At 36.5% G+C, this 19,979-nt stretch overlaps 1 long non-coding RNA gene across 1 annotated transcript; it reads right to left on the bottom strand.

Moving 5' to 3' along the window:
• Positions 1-2,605: 2,605 nt before the first annotated feature.
• LOC129629918 (uncharacterized) lies at positions 2,606-19,658 on the bottom strand. Its single transcript, XR_008703384.1, has 3 exons — positions 19,464-19,658; positions 17,054-17,182; positions 2,606-2,643 (listed from the first exon to the last, which is right to left on the bottom strand). It is a non-coding gene; the product is annotated as an uncharacterized LOC129629918 (long non-coding RNA).
• Positions 19,659-19,979: the final 321 nt, after the last annotated feature.

Consider the following 19,979-nt stretch of genomic DNA (forward strand, 5'->3'; position numbering starts at 1 on the left):
ATGATTCAATATGAGTCTTAATGGTGCAACAATGAGTACTAATTGAGTGGAAGAAAGGAGAAAATTGTTATGATTGGTGGACAAATGACATGAGTGTAGAGAAGGTTTCTGCTTCTTTCTCAGTACTTACTTTACCTTGGACTCACAAATTTAGATTTTAAAAAGAGATATCACTGTAGAAATTGCATTTAGAAGGTATCCTGTTCAATAATATTGTGTAATAGAGTAAAAATAGCTTTGCCAAAGTGGTAGGCAATCTAAAGTAGCTCAGTTAGAGAAAAAGACGAAGAGAATTTGCTCTTCCTTTCTCTGAGTATGAGTTAGTCTGGACTCAATTAACAGCTACCTACCTACCCAAAGTAAATTCAATTATAGCATACTATTAGGTGACCATCTTTTAATTTTTATGTCTTTAGTCATTTATACTTATCATACTTTCAAGTTGAATTGTCCCATATGAAAAGTTTTACTTTAAAACAGATAAGATAGTATAAAATATATATTTCATATGATCAAATGTATATGTTTAGAGTGTGTATATTATTGTTGATACTGATTACATAACACTCACTTGTTAATTTTGTGACTTATTGTTAGTAGTCCAAACAATGTTTTATCATTAGTCCCATATGATTATCTTAGCCTACGAAGTTCAAGATGTTTTCAGTTTTTAAACATTAACATGGACAACAGCTGGATGATGGAAAACACGTTCATATTCCCCAAGACTGCTTTTCATGTGAACAATAAATAGAAAATCTTAGAACATACAACTGAGGGTTCTAAGATTAGCCCAGCCTAAAGATAGAGATAACATATCAACATGAATTTCCAAAAATAATTGAGCAAAAGAACACATGAAAAATGTAGGCTCTTTTACAGCCCTAACTCTAATATGTGCTATCCATTTTTATCAGGTGGAAACTAAAGCATGGGATTTGGATCTTTCATTTTCTTTTTAAGTTCTCTTTCCTCACCTTGTGCATCTTATCTTTGAAGAAATCCATTTCTGAGAAACAGTTAACTGATTTCACGTTCTCATTTACAGTGATTTCTAATTTATATAGTTTTACATGTATGGCATTCAACTTGGTTAAACCACAGAAGAGAGGAACAAGTCTTTTAGGCAAGAATGTTAGTGTATCTTGAACAGAGAAACTTAAAAGGACATAGTACACATTCTAAAAGAAATATACATGGTCTTCTTATTTATTTATCTCAGAGGCTGATACCTTATTATTTTGCCTGGTGCCTTATTATAATGTCTCTCAACCTGATGTAATAACCAACTATGATGCCTTTGTTTTTTGATAATAAGTTTTGTAAAACTCTCTAGATTAATGTCAAACCAACTTTTCTGATACACAATGAAAAGGTGCTTATTGGCCTATCTAACCTAATACTGCTATGTTCTAGTCAAATATCAAAATTGTAAATCTCATTTAACTGTTTCCTTTTGGTCTTCTGAAATTTAGGAAAATTTGCAACTACTGGTGAATAAAAAATATTATTCCTTAGGCAGAAATATAGTATTGATGACTCTAAATAATATAATTAACAGACTAACATAATATAAAATACAGACATTAAAAAGGACTTCTAATAAGTCAAAGAAACACAAAACATAAGGAAAGACAAAGAAGTGGGGTAAGCAAAGGGCTAAATATTACACTGTAAGTAGAAAAATATATTTCTAATAATTTACATTGATATCATTAGTTAAATCTTTTTAGAAATATTTGGGAAAACTCTCCAAAGCATAAAATATTACAAAACATAGTTAAGTATGATAAATTAGAGAGACTAGGCTAAAAATATGCCCATCAAGTTTAACAAATTTGACAATGATAGAAAATAGCTTAAATTTTTCTTTAAATAGGAATAATCTATTATTAAATAGAATCCATTTATCTGCTAATACAGGAGGCACCAAAAAAATCACATTATTTAAATACTAATAAGAAAAAACCATATATAAATTTAACTCAAATAATAGTAGGGATTTTAATATCAATTTTGAAACATAGAATTTAACCTGAGAAAACTAAATTTCATTTCAAGTGAAAATCACTGATTACAATATATTAAAATTTAAGGTGACTTATTATTACATCTTTTGTATAAAAATCATAGCATCAGGAAAAAACATTGTTAAAAAACCATAATAAATAGAATTTTAGATAGAAAATATTAAACATTATTATTAGTATGTCAGACCAATTAGCAGGATCAGTAAAGAAATGGATAAAAGAATAAAATGTATCACATTACACACTTTGCAAATATAGACTGTGCTTTCTATTGCGTCCATTTAATATATATGTTGATGATCTTTATTGACAAATACAATTCCAATAAATACAATAAGAAAAAAAACAGGGTTCTGTTTTCTGATGAAAATATAATAGTGTGTGTGTGTGTGTGTGTGTGTGTGCGTGCACACAGTTACTCAGTCATGTCCGACTCTTTTGCGACCTCATTGACTGTAGCTTTCCAGGCTCCTCTGTCCATGTCGTTTTCCAGGCAAGAATAATGGAGTGGGTAGCCATTCCCTTCTCCAGGGTATCTTCCTGAAGCTGGGAATGAACCCATGTCTCTTTGCATCTCCTGTGTTAGCAGGCAGATTCTTTACCACTGTGTCACCTGGAAAGATTTAATAAAAACTAATTGAAGGTCAATAAAAATTAAGTAGAAACAGTGACAGATTTTATTTTCTTGGGCTGAAAATTCACTGGGACGGTGACTGTAGACATAAAATTACAAGATGTTTGCTCCTTGGAAGAAAAGCTAGGACAAACCTAGACAGCATATTAAAAAGCAGATATATCACTTTGTCAGAAAAGGTCTGTATAGTCAAAGATATGTACGGATGTGAGAGTTGGACCATGAAGAAGGCTGAGCGCTGAAGAATTGATGCTTTTGAATTATGGTGCTCAAGAAGACTCTTGAGAGTCCCTTGGACAGCAAGGAGATCAAACCAGTCAATCCTAAAGGATATCAACCCTGAATATTTATTGGAAGAACTGGTGCTGAAGCTGAAGCTCCAATACCTTGTCCACCTGATATGAAGAGCCAGCTCACTGGAAAAGACTCTTTTGCTGGGAAAGACTGAGGGCAAGAAAAGTAGGGGGGCAACAGAGGATGCGATGGCTGGATGGCATCACTAACTCACTGGACATGAGTTTAAGCAGCTCCAGGAGAGCAACCCTGGTGTGCTACAGTCCATGGGATTGAAAAGAGTCAGACATGATTTAGTGACTGAGCAACAATTAATTAAATGAATTAAATAATTTAAAATTTTATAATAAAATATTAATCATTTGATAAAATTAATTAAACTAATAAATTCAGCTAAAATAATGACAACTATGAAATAATTCAGTTAAAAATAATTACAACTATTGCATCAAAAAGAGCTAATATATTTATAGCAAACATCTATTTCTGCTTTACTGACTACACCAAAGCCTTTGACTGTGTGGAACACAATAAACTGGAAAATTCTGAAAGAGATGGGAATACCAGACCATTTGACTTGCCTTTTGAGAAACCTGTATGCAGGTCAGGAAGCAACAGTTAGAACTGGACATGGAACAACAGACTGGTCCCATATAGGAAAAGGAGGACGTCAAGGCTGTATATTGTCACCCTGCTTATTTAACTTATATGCAGAGTACATCATGAGAAACACTGGGCTGGAAGAAGCACAAGCTGGAATCAAGATTGCCGGGAGAAATATCCATAACCTCAGATATGCAGATGACACCACCCTTATGGCAGAAAGTGAAGAGGAACTAAAAAGCCTCTTGATGAAAGCGAAAGAGGAGAGTGAAAAAGTTGGCTTAAAGTTCAACATTCAGAAAACAAAGATCATGGCATCTGGTCCCATCACTTTATGGGAAATAGATGGGGAAACAGGAAACAGTGTCAGACTTTATCTTTTTGGGCTCCAAAATCACTCCTGATGGTGACTGCAGCCATGAAATTAAAAGACGCTTACTCCTTGGAAGGAAAGTTATGACCAACCTAGACAGCATATTGAAAGGCAGAGACATTACTTTGCCAACAAAGGTCCGTCTAGTCAAGGCTATGGTTTTTCCAGTGGTCATGTATGGATGTGAGAGTTGGACTATAAGGAAAGCTGAGTGCCGAAGAATTGATGCTTTTGAACTGTGGTGTTGGAGAAGACTCTTGAGAGTGCCTTGGACTGCAAGGAGATCCAACCAGTCCATTCTGAAGGAGATCAGCCCTGGGATTTCTTTGGAAGGAATGATGCTAAAGCTGAAACTCTAGTACTTTGGCCACCTCATGCGAAGAGCTGACTCATTGGAAAAGACTCTGATGCTGGGAGGGATTGGGGGCAGGAAGAGAAGGGGATGACAGAGGATGAGATGGCTGGATGACATCACTGACTCAATGGACATGAGTCTGAGTGAACTCCGGGAGTTGGTGATGGACAGGGAGGCCTGGCGTGCTGAGATTCATGGGGTTGCAAAGAGTCGGACACGATCAAGTGAATGAACTGAACTGAACTTAAGCGTGAATATAATTACCTTAAATAAAATTGAGAATATGATAGAAAACTACAGAATTTGGATTTTTAAAATTTGCATTTTTATGCTTTCTTAAGTAAATATAGAACAGATATATGTGAGCCAAGCTTTAATATCAACATTTAATAAAGTATAAAACACTGTTAATCAAAAACTAGTAAAAATTATGAATATACATAAATTATAAATGAGATATTAATATATAGATTATATTTAATATAATTATTTCCCATCATCACACACTATTTATTTTATGTTACAAAATTAATTATCAGAAATCTATTTAAAAAAACCCCACAAACCCCACTTTTTCTTAGTATATTCTTGAAGCCAGAAAGAAAGAAACAAAGAGACAAACATTTGAACTGTTGAACATATTTTTCTCTGTCAGTATGACTGAATATGAGGAAAATCTTACTCTTTTGGATTTCATGTACATCCTACCATATTTTCTGATATTTATTGTCAAATATGTGGCTTCCCTCATAGCTCAGTTGGTAGAGAATCTGCCTGTAATGCAGGAGACCCCGGTTCAATTCCTGGGTCAGAAAGATCTGCTGGAGAAGGGATAGGCTACCCACTCCCATATACTCAGACTTCCTTTGTGGCTGAGCTGGTAAAGAAACAGCTTGCAATGCAGGAGACCTGGGTTCGATCCTTGGGTTGGGAATATCCACTGGAGAAGGGAAGGGCGATCCACTGGAGAAGGGAAGGGCTACCCTCTCCAGTATTCTGGCCTGGAGAATTCCATGGAGTATACAGTCCATGGGATCTCAAAGAGTCAGACAGGACTGTGTGATTTTCACTTTCATTGTCAAATATTTAAGAGAATCTATAGCATTTATCTGATGCAAACTGCTCTCCACTATAGATGGACAGGAATAATCATTATTTCCTTCATCTTAACCTCCATTTCTTTTTCCTCCAGTAATGTGAGTGTTTGTATTTATTTTATTAAAAGTTAATCTAGGAAGCCCCAACAGGAGAAAGGGAAATAAGGCAAAGAACATGAAAGAATTCATGATAGAGTGTATTAATGAGATGTTATCCTTGTGGGCAAGTAAGGCTTTGACCTGTTGGAGACTGCTCATGTAAAGAACACTTCTGGAATCAGTCCCATGGAAGGAGAGTGGAAGCTGGGGCATTTATTCTTCAGTTCTCATTCATCAGTGACCAAGATTGCCAGGGTTGAGAAGGAGTTATCTCCCTAGCACTAACGAACTGTCCCTTGCTAAGAGAAAGCCCTGGTTGAAGAGTCACAGGTACTAGATACTAGATCTGAGAGGTTACAAGTAGAACACCTGTGGTAGGAGGACTTCCTCTCCTCCTGCTTTAAAGAATCTTTTTACACAAAATTACTCCGATGAGGCAAGCAAATTGACATTAGTAGTACAATATCTGAGTCATAATGAAGTACTATAGATGGCAACTGAAATAGTATTCTTGGAAAGAATGAACTGCTGAACTTTTTAAAAATAGGAAAGAGATCAATAAAATATATACAGAAAGATTTTTTTGGACATACCTGAAAAAAAATTCAAAACTGAGCAGATGTGTTAAAGTAGAAAATGGGATTAAATGAGAAATTTTTATAGTCTATTTATATGGAAAGTAATAAATAGATGTTTTTTCAATTAAAACATTGTAAATTATTTCAAATTATACCTATGCTCAATTTTGGAATAGTGGTTTATAATGGAAATTTAAGAGACTTTGCATTTTTTAAGACAGGTATTTTAGAATATTTATATATATATAAGCATATTTAAAATATATGCTTTAAAATATATTTTTTAAATGTGTATTTTAAAAATATATATTTTTCCCCACTTGAGAAACTAAAGTATCTTTGTTAGAATATAGAATACGCAAATAAGCAAATATCAATAGAAAATGCTTCTAAGTTCATTAATTGTTCAGGTTATAATTAAAATAAATGTTTAAATTTTTATGACATTTAATACTTTGAACATGAAAAGTGGCTGGTGAATACTTTTATTCGGTATGGAAAAACAACTTATATATTTGATTCAAACTTCTTGTTTTAATTAAGAAATGCTATGCATTAAAAACCTACAAAGCTATGCATTATTTTCACTTAAAATCAGTTACACTTATTTGTGGTGGTTGAAGTAGAGCCACATTTTAAAGGTGGGGTATTCCTGACTATCACAGTTTTATCATGAGATTATTTTTAGGTGTGATTGGAAATCCTATGTTCTGTACTTCTTAGAATAATGCACCGATATATTTTTGTTCCATCCTCTCTCCCTCCTTTCCTCCCTTCCTTTCTTCATTTCTTCTATCCTCCCTTCTTTTTTTTTATGTGGGATTTTCTGAAATATTTAGGTCTGTTTACACTTCTTATTTCAAGTTCAGTGTAAATGGTTACATATATTTTATGTAACACTGAGATTTTCACAGCATACATAATGTAAACACACGACTTGTATAATTCCAAATTCTGGATTACCCCTTTTTTAACTCCATTTTTTTCCTTCCATTCAGAAAAGTGTATGGAAATTCAGTCAAGTAACAGTGACAATTAAAGAGAGAAAAAATTTCAAAATCCAGTTTCTTGTTGCTCAGGCTATTAGTCTCAAACTAGCTTTCAGTATTCATCAAATACTGTCAGCACTTTGATCTACAATCTGCTCTAGAGGGAACTTCCTTGTTGCCATTCTGAGTGTTATTGCTCAGAATTCTGAAGGAATATCTGTTCCTAATCACCCGCAAGATTTTGTTCATTTTTTATCTATCTTTCTTGAATGGTTAATGCTAATGGAAATTACCTTAATCTTTTGCAGCTTCACTTTTTCTTAGTTAATTTTTTCCGCAGAAGGATAAGGCAGGGTGAATCAGGTGTCAAATAGACATTATTCAATTTTACTGTTATTAAAATAGTATTGAACTATATTGATATGAACAGCTGTCCTGTTTATGGATTCCTGATTATGATTAAGAATAAGAGAATTTGTGATTTTTTAAAAAATATGCTTACTCTGACAAAACTAGATTTTTCCTCAGAAGAAAACTCCCCATGTAAGTTCCCGAGCCTGGCTTAATTCAACATTTAGTGTTCTAATTGGGTTATGTTTATCTTCTAATGACATCTGTTTTTTCATTTAAAAATTTTCAAGTTTCTGTAGGGTTTAGACTCAAACTCAGGATATCATGATACACAGAAATTAATATGTGCTTTCTTGAAGGAAATTATTCAAAGTTACCTGAAAGGAAGGCAATGATGTTTTTGTTTTCATCTGTAACATAGGAAACCTTGATTTGAGGAAAACAAAAAGCAACAGCAACCACCAAAAATCCTGTGTCCCTCTTCTTAGTAAGGCCTGAAACACTGCTGATAATCAACCTAGGATCTAATCAGCCTACACAGCTTGACAAAGCTCCAGCTTCTGGGTCCTTTAACAGTAAACCAAATGCATCAGATTATCTGCTACTGAGACCCAAAGTTCACCCTCCTCTAAGACTGTTATAACTGTCTAATATTTTCAAATCCCTGTTTTCCTCAGTCAGTGTCTAAAATGTAAGCTTTTAGCCACTGATTTTTTATTTTTTTGCCACATCATAATGTCACCCATAATGGTTGTACCTCTTTACTCCTAATGTAATCCTTCATATATCCCCACTAAGCTGGAATTGGTCTATAGCAATCCTATCCAATAGAAATATAATGTCAGCCCCATATACAATTTAAAATTTTCTAGTAGCTGCATTAAAAAAAGTAAAAAAAAAAAAAAGAAACAAGTGAAAATAGTGTTAATAATATTTTAACCTCTTATATTCAATATTACTATTTTATATGTATTGACAGATTATATATTACAGGTTGACTATATAATGGGCTTCCCAGGTGGCGTTAGTGATAAAGAACCTGCCTGCCAATGCAGGAGACATAAGAGAGGCAGGTTCGATCCCTGGGTTGGGAAGATCCCCTGGAGGAGGGCATGTCAACCCACTTTAGTATTCTTGCCTGGAGAATTCTGTGGACAGAGGAGCCTGGCAGGCTACAGTCAGTGGGGTTGCAAAGAGTCGGACATGACAGAAGTGATTTAGCATGCATGCATATATGTAATAAATATAAAAATAATTTTAAAAATTTTGTGTATTTTTATATACTAAACCTTAGAAATCTGGTGTGTACTTTACACTTATATCATGTCTTAATTCAAAGTAGCCACATTTCAATGTTCAATAGCTACACGTGGATAATGGATACCACATTGGACAGAGCAGCCATGAGGAACATGGCATTTATTCTCAACCTTTCTTTCTGTATTTCCTGGATATCAAATTTGAAGGGATAAACTTACATGACCCAGAGAAGTCTCAGCAGGAGACTGAACATAGGAGTGAGTCAGGCATCTTTCTTGAGAAGTGGCAGCTGGCAAGCCATGTTGAACATGTGAGTGTGGTGGCCAGGCTACACGTTTCATGTGTGAAACCTCCTCATAGGGGTGGGACAGTGAGGCAATGGACTGGTGGGAGTAGTAGCAGAACCACTTGATCTTTTTTCCACCTGGGGTCCTGCAGTTTTCTCTCAATGTCTAGTCATCTTTTCATCATATCCTTTCTTTCTTTGAGTAATATGCTTTCAAAAGCTAGCTCAGGAAACATCTCCTGAGCAACGTTCTCTGCCCTTACCAATGTACAATTACTTCTTCCCTGAGTACTTATCACACTATTTTATACTCGCTTTTTAAATTTTTCTGTCTTACTGAAAGTGGGGATAGTCTTTTCACTATTGCTGTTTTTATTATTAATAGTTGTTTAGTATCTGGCACATTATAGGTTTTCAGTAAATGCTTATGAAATGAATGAGTGAAGAATGGACAGAATAACAATGGTCAGAGTACACAGAACTAAGAATAGGACAATCCTGGGGCATGTGGTGCAAAAGGAGTTCTGCAGTGTGGGAGTTTTGGGCACGGGGGCACAGCATGTGGAGAGTTCTGACAAAACATGGTCCACTGGAGAAGGGAATGGCAAACCACTTCAGTGTTCTTACCTTGAGAACCCCATGAACAGTATGAAAAGGGAATAAGATAGACACTGAAAGATGAACTCTCCAGGTTGGAGGGTTCCCAGTATGCTACTGGAGATCAGTGGAGAAATAACTTCAGAAAGAATGAAGAGATGGACCCAAAGCAAAAACAGCCCCAGCTGTGGATGTGACTGGTGATGGAAGTAAAGTCTGATGCTGTAAAGAGCAATATTGCATAGAAACATGGACTGCTAGATTCATGAATCAAGGCAAACTGGAAGTGGTCAAACAGGGGATGGCAAGTGTGAACATTGACATTTTAGGAATCAGTGAACTAAAATGGACTGGATGGATAAAATTAACTCAGATAACCGTTATATCTACTACTGTGGGAAAGAATCCCTTAGAAGAAATGGAATAACCCTCATAGTCAACAAAAGAATCTGAAATGTAGTACTTGGATGCAATCTCAAAAACGATAGAATGATCTCTGTTTCCAAGGCAAGCCATTCAATATCAGAGTAATCCAAGTCTGTGCCCTAACCAGTAATGCTGAAGAAGCTGAAGTTGAACAGTTCTATGAAGACCTACAAGACCTTCTAGAACTAACACTCAAAAAAGATGTCCTTTTCATTATAGGGGACTGGAATGCAAAAGTAGGAAGTCAAGAGATACCTGAAGTAACAGGCAAATTTGACCTTGGAGTACAAAATGAAGCAGGGCAAAGGCTAATAGAGTTTTGTCAAGAGAACGTACTGGTCACAGAAAACACCCTCTTCAACAATGTAAGACTCTACACATGGACATCACCAGATGGTCAATACCGAAATCAGATTGATTATAATCTTTACAGCCAAAGATGGAGAAGTGTGATACAGTCAGCAAAAACAAGACCAGGAACTGACTGTGACTCAGATTATGAACTCCTTATTGCCAAATTCAGACTTAAATTGAAGAAAGTAGGGAAAACCACTGGACTATGAAGGTATGACCTAAATCAAATCCCTTATGATTATACAGTGGAAGTGAGAAATAGATTCAAGGTGTTGGGGGCCAGCGTGAGGCACTCTGCCCGTGGCAAAGGTCATGAGGAAGGAGGCTCGACATTCGCAAAGGCGGGATTGAGCCTCAGGAGTCCCCCTGGAAATCCTCGAGCATCTACCCCCATAACCAGAGCCGGCCTACTTTACTACTTTGTGCTCTCACCTACACCTCTGACTTTATGGGGGGCTGTCCCCCACCACCTCTTTTGGAGAAGGAGTTAACTTAGAGCTCCAGTTAATAAAAACTCCTGGGCGTGATAAGAGTGTTTTAACCTACACACTCCTCTGAATGTTCTCTAGCCTGCCTGACAGGCTTGTCCGGCCACATGTGATTGCTCACAGCCTCCCAACCGAGAGAGGCATGAGATGCTTTAAACCTTCTAAAAACAGTTTCCTTAGAAAAGTTAGAAAACCATTAGTATAAGTATAGTGGGCTGATTAGAAATTGTATTGGTGAAGGGTTTTTCATTTGTTGAGCCAATGTTTGTTGCTAAGTCTCCACATCCCCTGCCCTTACACACATTAATGAATATATAGAAGAAATAAGTATTAACCTTTGATATTAATCACGTTAGACCTTAGGCTAAGTAAATTCTTTCCTTAACTAAAACCCACTACACCCTCGCCCTATAGGAATGTAATTTTATTTGGGTGGCATCTGTTTTAAGAATAATCACCCCTGGAGAAATAAGTGTCCTGGTTGACTGACCGCTGTCACAAGGAGAGGGTCATAAATTGTCAGCAGGCCCCCTGGCCAGAAGATGATGTAACACCCCTAAGACCTCTGTATACATTTGTATGAAGCACCTGACTTTAATAAAAGTCAGGACTGCTGACCCTGCATGACTTTTGCATAACATCTCAGTGTATAAAAGTAGACCATGGAAAATAAAGAATTGGGATCAGTTTCTCGAAATACTGGTCTCCCCATGTCGCTCTCTCTCTCAAACTCTGGCTGAGTCTCCATCTGGAGCACAGAACCCACCATGCTTACTAATTATGCCTGGGCTTCTAAGATCCGACCAGGGAGGCCTCAGTGTCTCCTCTCCTTCGGGAGAACGGTAGGATGCCTGCAGCCTATGTAAGTGGTGCAAACTTCTTTTCTTGAAGTTTTATTGGTCTCCCGTGTAAACCAAGCTACTCAGCCTCTTTTCTCCACTGAATTTTCCTACTGAGCTATCCTCATTCTATTACTCTTTACATCTCTAATTAATACCTAATTGAAGCTATTGTATCCTGATCCTCGCTGACGCCGTCCCCGCTTCGAACTCCCTGGATCAGCTGGGGCTGGACCTCGGCATCAAAGGATTAGATCTGATAGACAAGAGTGCCTGAAGAACTGTGAATGGAGGTTTGTGACACTGTACAGGAGGCAGGGGTCAAGATCATCCCCGAGAAAAAGAAGTTCAAAAAAGGCAAAGTGGTTGTATGAGGAGGCCTTACAAATAGCTGTGAAAAGAGAAGTGAAAAGCAAAGTAGAAAAGGAAAGATATACCCATTTGAATACAGACTTCCAAAGAACAGCAAGGAGAGATAAGAAAGCCTTCCTCAGTGATCGATGCAAGGAAAAACAGGAAAATAATAGAATGGGAAATACTAAAGATATCTTCAAGAAACAGAGATACCAAGGGAACATCTCATGCAAAGATGGGCTTGATAAAGGACAGAAATGGTATGGACCTAACAGAAGCAGAAGATATTAAGAAAAGATGGAAGAATACACAGAAGAACTATACAAAAAAGATCTTCATGACTCAACTAATCATGATGATGTGATCACTCACCTAGACGCAGACATCCTGGAATGTGAATTCAAGTGGGCCTTAGGAAGCATCACTACAAACAAAGCTACTGGAAATGATGGAATTCCAGTTGAGCTATTTCAACTCCTAAAAGATGATGCTGTGAAAGTACTGCACTCAATATGCCAGCAAATTTGGAAAACCAACAGTGGCCACAGGACTGGAAAAGGTCAGTTTTCATTCCAATCCCAAAGAAAGGCAACACCAAAGAATGTTCAAACTACCGCACAATTGCACTCATCTCACATGCTAGTAAAGTAATGCTCAACATTCTCCAAGCCCGGCTTCAACAGTATTTGAACTGTGAACTTCCAGATGTTCAAGCTGGATTTAGAAAAGGCAGAGGAACCAGAGATCAAATTGCCAACATCCGTTGGATCCTTGAAAAGGCAAGAAAGTTCCAGAAAAACATCTACTTATGCTTTATTGACTATGCCAAAGCCTTTCACTGTGTAGATCACAACGAACTGTGGAAAATTCTTAAAGAGATGGGAATAGCAGACCACCTTACCTGCCTCTTGAGAAATCTGTATGCAGGTCAAGAAGCACCAGTTAGGACCAGACATGGAATTACAGACTAGTTCCAAATCAGGAAAGGAGTATGTCAATGATGTATATTTTCACCCTGCTTATTTAACTTATATGCAGAGTTCATCATGAGAAATGCTGGACTGGATGAAACAGAAGCTGGAATCAAGATTTCAGGAGAAGAAATATCAATAACCTCAGATATGCAGATGACACCACTGTTATGGCAGAAAGTGAAGAACTAAAGAACCTCTTGATGAAACTGAAAGAGGAGAGTGAAAAAGTTGGCTTAAAACTCAACATTTGGAAAACTAAGATCATGGCATCCGGTCCCATCACTTCATGGCAAATAGATGGGGAAACCATGGAAACAGTGACAGACTTTATTTTTGGGGGCTCCAAAACCACTGCAGATGGTGACTGTAGCCATGAAATAAAAAGATGCTTGCTCCTTGGAAGAAAAGTTATGACAAACCTAGACAGAATATTAAAAGGCAGAGACAATACTTTGCAAACAAGGTCCATCTAGTCAAAGCTATGGTTTTTCCAATGGTCATGTATGGATGTGAGTGTTGGCCTATGAAAAAAACTGAGTGTCAAAGAATTAATGCTTTTGAACTGTGGTGTTGGAGAAGACTCTTGAGAGTCCCTTGGACAGCAAGGAGGTCCAACCAGTCCATCCTAAAGGAGATCAGTGCTGAACATTCATTTAAAGGACTGATGCTGAAACTCCGATACTTTGGCCATTGATGCAAAGAACTGACTCATTTGAAAAGGCCCTTATGCTGGAAAAGATTGAAGGTGGGAGGAGAAGATTGATGCTTTAATCAGCTTTTTGACTATATCCATATTTTTTTTCTTTAATTTGTTTCAAGTGGTGAACTCTTTGTTTTTCTTTCTTTGGAAAATTCAGGCTATTTTTTTTTTTTTTTTTTGCAGCCCTCCTCCCTGTTTAACTGTGTAATAGAATTTGATTTTATCATCATACTTCTGATCATAAAATTAGCAAAGAATTCTTTTTCTTTTTAATTTTATTTTATTTTTAAACTTTACATAATTGTATTAGTTTTTGCCAAATATCAAAATGAATCTGCCACAGGTATACATGTGTTCCCCATCCTGAACCCTCCTCCCTCCTCCCTCCCCATTCCATCCCTCTGGGTCATCCCAGTGCACCAGCCCCAAGCATCCAGTATCGTGCATCGAACCTGGACTGGCAACTCGTTTCATACATGATATTTTACATGTTTCAATGCCATTCTCCGAAATCTTCCCACTCTCTCCCTCTCCCACAGAGTCCATAAGACTGTTCTATACATCAGTGTCTCTTTTGCTGTCTCGTACACAGGGTTATTGTTACCATCTTTCTAAATTCCATATATATGCATTAGTATACTGTATTGGTGTTTTTCTTTCTGGCTTACTTCACTCTGTATAATAGGCTCCATATTCTAATATTTTATACCAAGAGCAACATGAGAAAATTTATAAGATTTTAAAGAAGTTTAATGAAACCTATCTCTATTACTTATTAAAATATATTAATCAGTATATATTTTAATACAATATATTAACAACCTACATGGTGCTAATGCTAAAGAACCTGTCTGCCAATGCAGGAGACTTAAAAACACCAATTTGATCCCTGGGTCAGGAAGATCCCCTGGAGAAGGACATGACAACCCACTCCAGTATTCTTGCCTAGAGAATCCCATGGACAAAGGAGCCTGGTGGGCTACAGTCCATGGGGTTGCAAAGAGTTGTACATGACTGAAAAGACTTAGCATGCACGCATGAGCTCTGATAATTTTCACATGATTACAGCATTCTGTTGTTAAGGATTTCAGTCAGTACATTTGCAGAATTCCTTTTGATTAAGCAAGGGGACTTTCTTTTATTGCCCTATCCTCTCTGTCCAAACCTAGCAACACTTCTTGATTTTAGCACTAAAATTTTCTACAGAGGATTTTGTTGAGCAATGTGATCAGGATGATATTACTAGGTATTCTATGAAAGAGGGCATCCTTTGGGAATCTCAGTTGGGTAAATGCTCTAGCTCAGGTACTAAAATAATTGCAGAGTTTTAAGCATGTTGACATGGAAGGAAACTCTAAGATGAGAGAGTATTGAACATTTTCTCAGCTGATTGAACTACAGAAGTGTTTTGCTTTTTGCTTTAACATTTTTGTTTTTATTTTTATTATTTTTAATGTTCTTATTTTTAAAGTATTCAAGTGAAAGTATTGTTATGCTGCAAACTCTTAATTTTTCAATTACTTGAAAAGATACATTTCATATATACAAGAATGCTAAATATAACTTTTAGTTTCCAGAATATTCAGGCAGTATTACCCCTCAATTCAAGAGTAATCTAAATATTATAGTTCTTCTAGGATCTGTTGTATTTTTAAAAAGGAATTATATCATGGGGTTAAGTCTGATCTTTCTTTTGTGGAGAGGACAAATGGTTTAGTCACACAACTCTACATTCTCTGCTACAGTGGAAGGAGGTGAAGAACCTGTAGCAGGAACTGGCTCTCTTAACATTTCAATTCTCCCCAAGATACAGTACCTTCTACTGTATTACTCTGGTCTTTTGTAGTAAAGCAGCAGCCACTTAGGTATTCTGCTAGGAATAAGTTTAAAATGAAATTAGCAGCAATATATCCAACCTTAGGAGTCCTGAGGGAGCAAATGTTAGGTTTTGCTAGGTTGCTAGGTTTTGAAGCAAAGATTGCCTTCAACATCTTTGGAAGTGCAAAGATCACAGAAAGCTACTACTAAGAGAGTAGGCCACTCCCAACACCAAAGTTTATGCAGGAAGTCTCCCTACACTAAGGGCAAAGGACCCATGGATATACCATCTTCCACTGCCCACATGACTTCCCACAATGACCACAGAAAATAATGGTCATTTCTTATCTTTTGTCTTTAAAGTCATGTCTCATTGGCCATGTCAAAACAGACCTGCTGGGAAGTAAATCTATAAAATATTTCTGGGATTTAAGGCTCTGTAATCTAGGAGATGCCTTAGAAGGATGGAACTAGAACCTGAGTAACAACAACAAAAAATATCTAGTATACCTAAATTGTAGGTAGCAAGTGGAAATATAGAAGGTGGCAGTTATATTGAGCAGTTAATATCCATTCAGTGTTGGAGGAAAGGGAAAAATTACAAAGAAAAATGGTATTCCTAATTCCACTAATTGGAACAATCAGTTATCAGAAAAGATCATATACATTTTTGGTTCTTAAAATATGGTTTGTGTTTCAGCAACAACAATGTCACTTGCAAGTTTTTCGAAGTGAAAAATCTTGAGCCACCACAGACAAAGTGCATCAGAGACTCTGGGAATGGAGCCTTGAAATCTGTGTTTTAATAAGCTCACTGGATATTTCTGACATACACTAAGTTTTGAGAATCATTGGTATAAAGTTTCTGAAGGGAGTATTCCATGAGTATGGCTTCTGTTCTTAAGAAGGGTAAAGAATGCTTGAAGCTTTATAAACCCTTAGTAGAGGCTAAAATGCCTGAGATTCTGTCCAAGAATATCTGGGTAGAGCTGAGAAATTAAAAGGAAGCAAGCCAGCTGAACTTTCCATTTTGCAGAGTATTAGTGTAAGAGTAGGAAGACTGGTGTCTGAATTACTGAAAATGAGCTGGCAATCACAACAAAAGACATTAAAAGGGATCAATGTAAGTGATTCTAGTTTTTATACACATACTCTGTGTAAAAACGGATAGGGTATGGGACATGGATATGGAGTAAGCACCAGAATTACCAGTGTAGTTCCCTGGTCTTCTTCAAAATTCATGCATCCTGAGCAGCAATTCAGAGCTTCAGGCAGCTTCTGTTCTGTGCTTGATCCACTGTAAGTTCTCTGCATTAACCCTTCATCCACTCGTGAAAAGCACCTTGCACTGAGGGATCATGGGGATGTGAAGACCTACTGGCTTTGCAGCCACCATGAGGCTAATTATGGTAAAGCAATGCTTTCTTTGTTACTTCCAAAAAGGGATCTCTGTTTTTCCCCATCCTTAATTTTAAAAGGAGGAAGAGAAAAAAAAAAAACAAAAAAAAACCACCAATTATTGGTTAACAAAACTGAAGGAGTTTGAACTCTCACCATGCACAAAGTGAAAACAGGTTTTCAAACTGTCGCTTTTAATTTAAATATTGCTTCTGTATAAGAAGATTTTCCAAAGTCATCTAGCAGGTAGCTCAAGGGCAGAGTTAGTCTAGCAGCCATCCTTCCCTGGGGATTGAAAGGAATGACTTCTGAAACCAGCCATTTCTTAGCAAATCATATAAAAACCTCACTGGAGAATTTTGCTGCCAGGAGAGAGATTTTATGCATCCACTGATGAAACCTCTAAGACAATAAAGAGTGCCAGATGCATCCGATTTGAGTTTTAAAACTGCTGATGTCCACATTTAGCCTAAACATGCTTTATCCAATCTTGAAAAACTAATGTAGTGCTACATTCTTTCATGTGAGGTAATGTCGATTTGAAGAGATTTTCTTTTCCTGCTAATACAAATCAGAAGGGTGGCTGTCTATATAAAGCAAAGAAAAACAAAAATAAAAATATAATATCCTGATTTATAGTGGAAAGAGAAGGATATATGTTTTGGTGGGGGGAGGTGGGTTGTAGTTTAAAAGGGAGGGAGTGAAGGAGATAGAGGGAAAGAGAGATGCATAATACACATCCCACATCCCCTGTTCTGAAAGAAATGAGAGTTGTCATTCAATATATATGATTTTATGTCTAATCATCCTATAATTGAATGTCTTCTATTAATCAGAGCCAAAGTAAAGAAAAGATATTAAATTTTTGTCATGGATCAGGCTTTTTAAAAGTAGCTCTTATTAAATTCTTATAAGTGTAGGGATGTTTGAAAGTGATCAAACTGTTCTATGTCTTGATTGAGGCACTGGTAGCATCCCTATATACATCTGTCAAAACTTACAGAACTGTACTCTCAAATGGGTGAGTTTTACTGTAGTAAATGTAATCTTAGTACGAAAGTCGCTCTCCATATTTTAGACTACTGAGAGAGTAATCATTGTTTTGAGCATCTCTGAAGTTGTCAGTAAAGCAAATTAATTTTATAATTTGTTGAATTAAGTTGTATAAGAAATATGTTTGAAATTAATGCCAAGATCAAGTACATCAATAAGAAAAAATTGCACTGGAAAAAACAATACCAGTAGTTTAACTTAGCATGGGCTATAAATGGAATATTTTGATTTAACTTCCTTGAATGTATTTTTCTTGTTCCTCCAAAAATCTAGATCCATCTTCATTTTTAAAAAGAGTCAAATGAGGTAACACTGGCAATCTCCATTGTGGAAAATTTTACACACTGTTTAAATGCTCTATTTCTGTGACATGAACAACCAATTATTTTCTCTCTCTCTCTCTCTCTCTCTATATATATATATATATATATATATATATATACACACACACACACACAAATTTTCACATAGATGCCTAAGTAGAAGGAAATATGCATTAACCAGGTGATGAAAAATTATATTAGTTTCACTTTTATAATAAGCAATTAATGATTTTGGATTTTTTTGTTTCTGCTTCCACAGTGTACTTTTTAAAGCATTTTAATAAAGTATATTTTTAAACTTGATTGTTAAAGTGAGTTTTAACATGACTCTTTCCAGTGTCTTTAAACTTTGGATTCCATCTCCACCCTCTCCCCTCCCAGCCAAGCCATTGTAACCTTCTAATGGGTCCCTTACTTTTCCTTGTTAAATCTTAACAACCGATTACTGGCTCTAGGCTGGTTGGCTCGCTGTAGAAGTATATGCTGTTTTTGAATCCTAAGTGCTTAAGGGCTTTTGGGTCAGATAAGGGCCATGGGGTAGAGCCAAAGAAACTGGTAATGTTGGTACCTAAAAGAAATCTGAAATGAAGGCTTATTATGCAGAGAGTGATGAGGTGAGAAGCCAGGAGGTTTGTGTGTAGCTTATTGTATTTGCTGTTTGACAATGTCATTCTTTAAAAATAAAAACCCTTTTCACTTAAAAGGTATGAATTACATCACACAAGCTACCTTTTCTCTCCCTTCCTTTTTAACACACTTGTCCCAATACATCAGTTGACCCAACTTAATTAATTTTCTTTATCCAGTATTACTGACTTTTACTCCTTTTTTTTTTTTGAAAAATCCCCAAAAGAAGAAAATAGGCAAAATTTGTGATTGTCATGCCCATCGTTTTTAAAATTACCATTTTATTTAAAAGTAGATGAACCTTAAGGTCACTTTGAAATAAACTGTAGCTATGTTATCAAACTCAGGTCTGGCTGCTCACTACTGGAAAATCAGTACTAGAGAGACAGGCAAATGTTGGTTAAAAAAAAAAGGAAAGTTGCTTTTAATCAGAATGCTGGCAATCTGGGAAGATGGTGTACTCTTTTTGGCAAAAAACCCAAAAATTCAACTTGGCCTTGCAAGTTTTTGAAGGGAAAAGGGAAAGTAATCTGAGCTAATCATTTGAGATAGATCAGACTCACCTCTGTCTCCAACCTTGTTCAATCTTGTGACTTCCCACCTTCTTTATTTAGACACTATCTTGTTCATGCAGTTTGTCCCAATTGTTAGGTTCTTCTTCCTTGACTCGTTTCTGGTTATAGCAAAGAATTGAAATTACAGACCATGATAGCTCACGCAGGCAAAATTCATCGAGTATGCTGTAAGCAGTACTCTCTCAAGACATGAGAGTGGACCAACCCCTGCAGGAGTGGTCCTAGCCCATCTTGGCTTCCCTTTTAATATCCTTTGTTCCCTCTCCATGAGCCCGAGGCCAATCAGGGAAGTGGGTGTGCCAGACTTGTTTTCCCCCAGGAAGTCTTCACTCAAGTTTGCAGTTTTCTTTCCTTTTTTTTTTTTTTTTCTTTTCTTTGTTGGCCCTCCATATACATGATCTCCTAGCTTCCACTTCCTCTAACCACCATTTTGGACCCCTTTCTTCCTATTTTAACTGCTTAACAATGTGATTACTGAAGGCGACACTATGGAAGTCATGTGTT

Source organism: Bubalus kerabau, chromosome 16, assembly GCF_029407905.1.
Source record: "Bubalus kerabau isolate K-KA32 ecotype Philippines breed swamp buffalo chromosome 16, PCC_UOA_SB_1v2, whole genome shotgun sequence".
In the NCBI taxonomy this organism is placed as follows: Eukaryota; Metazoa; Chordata; class Mammalia; order Artiodactyla; family Bovidae; genus Bubalus; species Bubalus kerabau.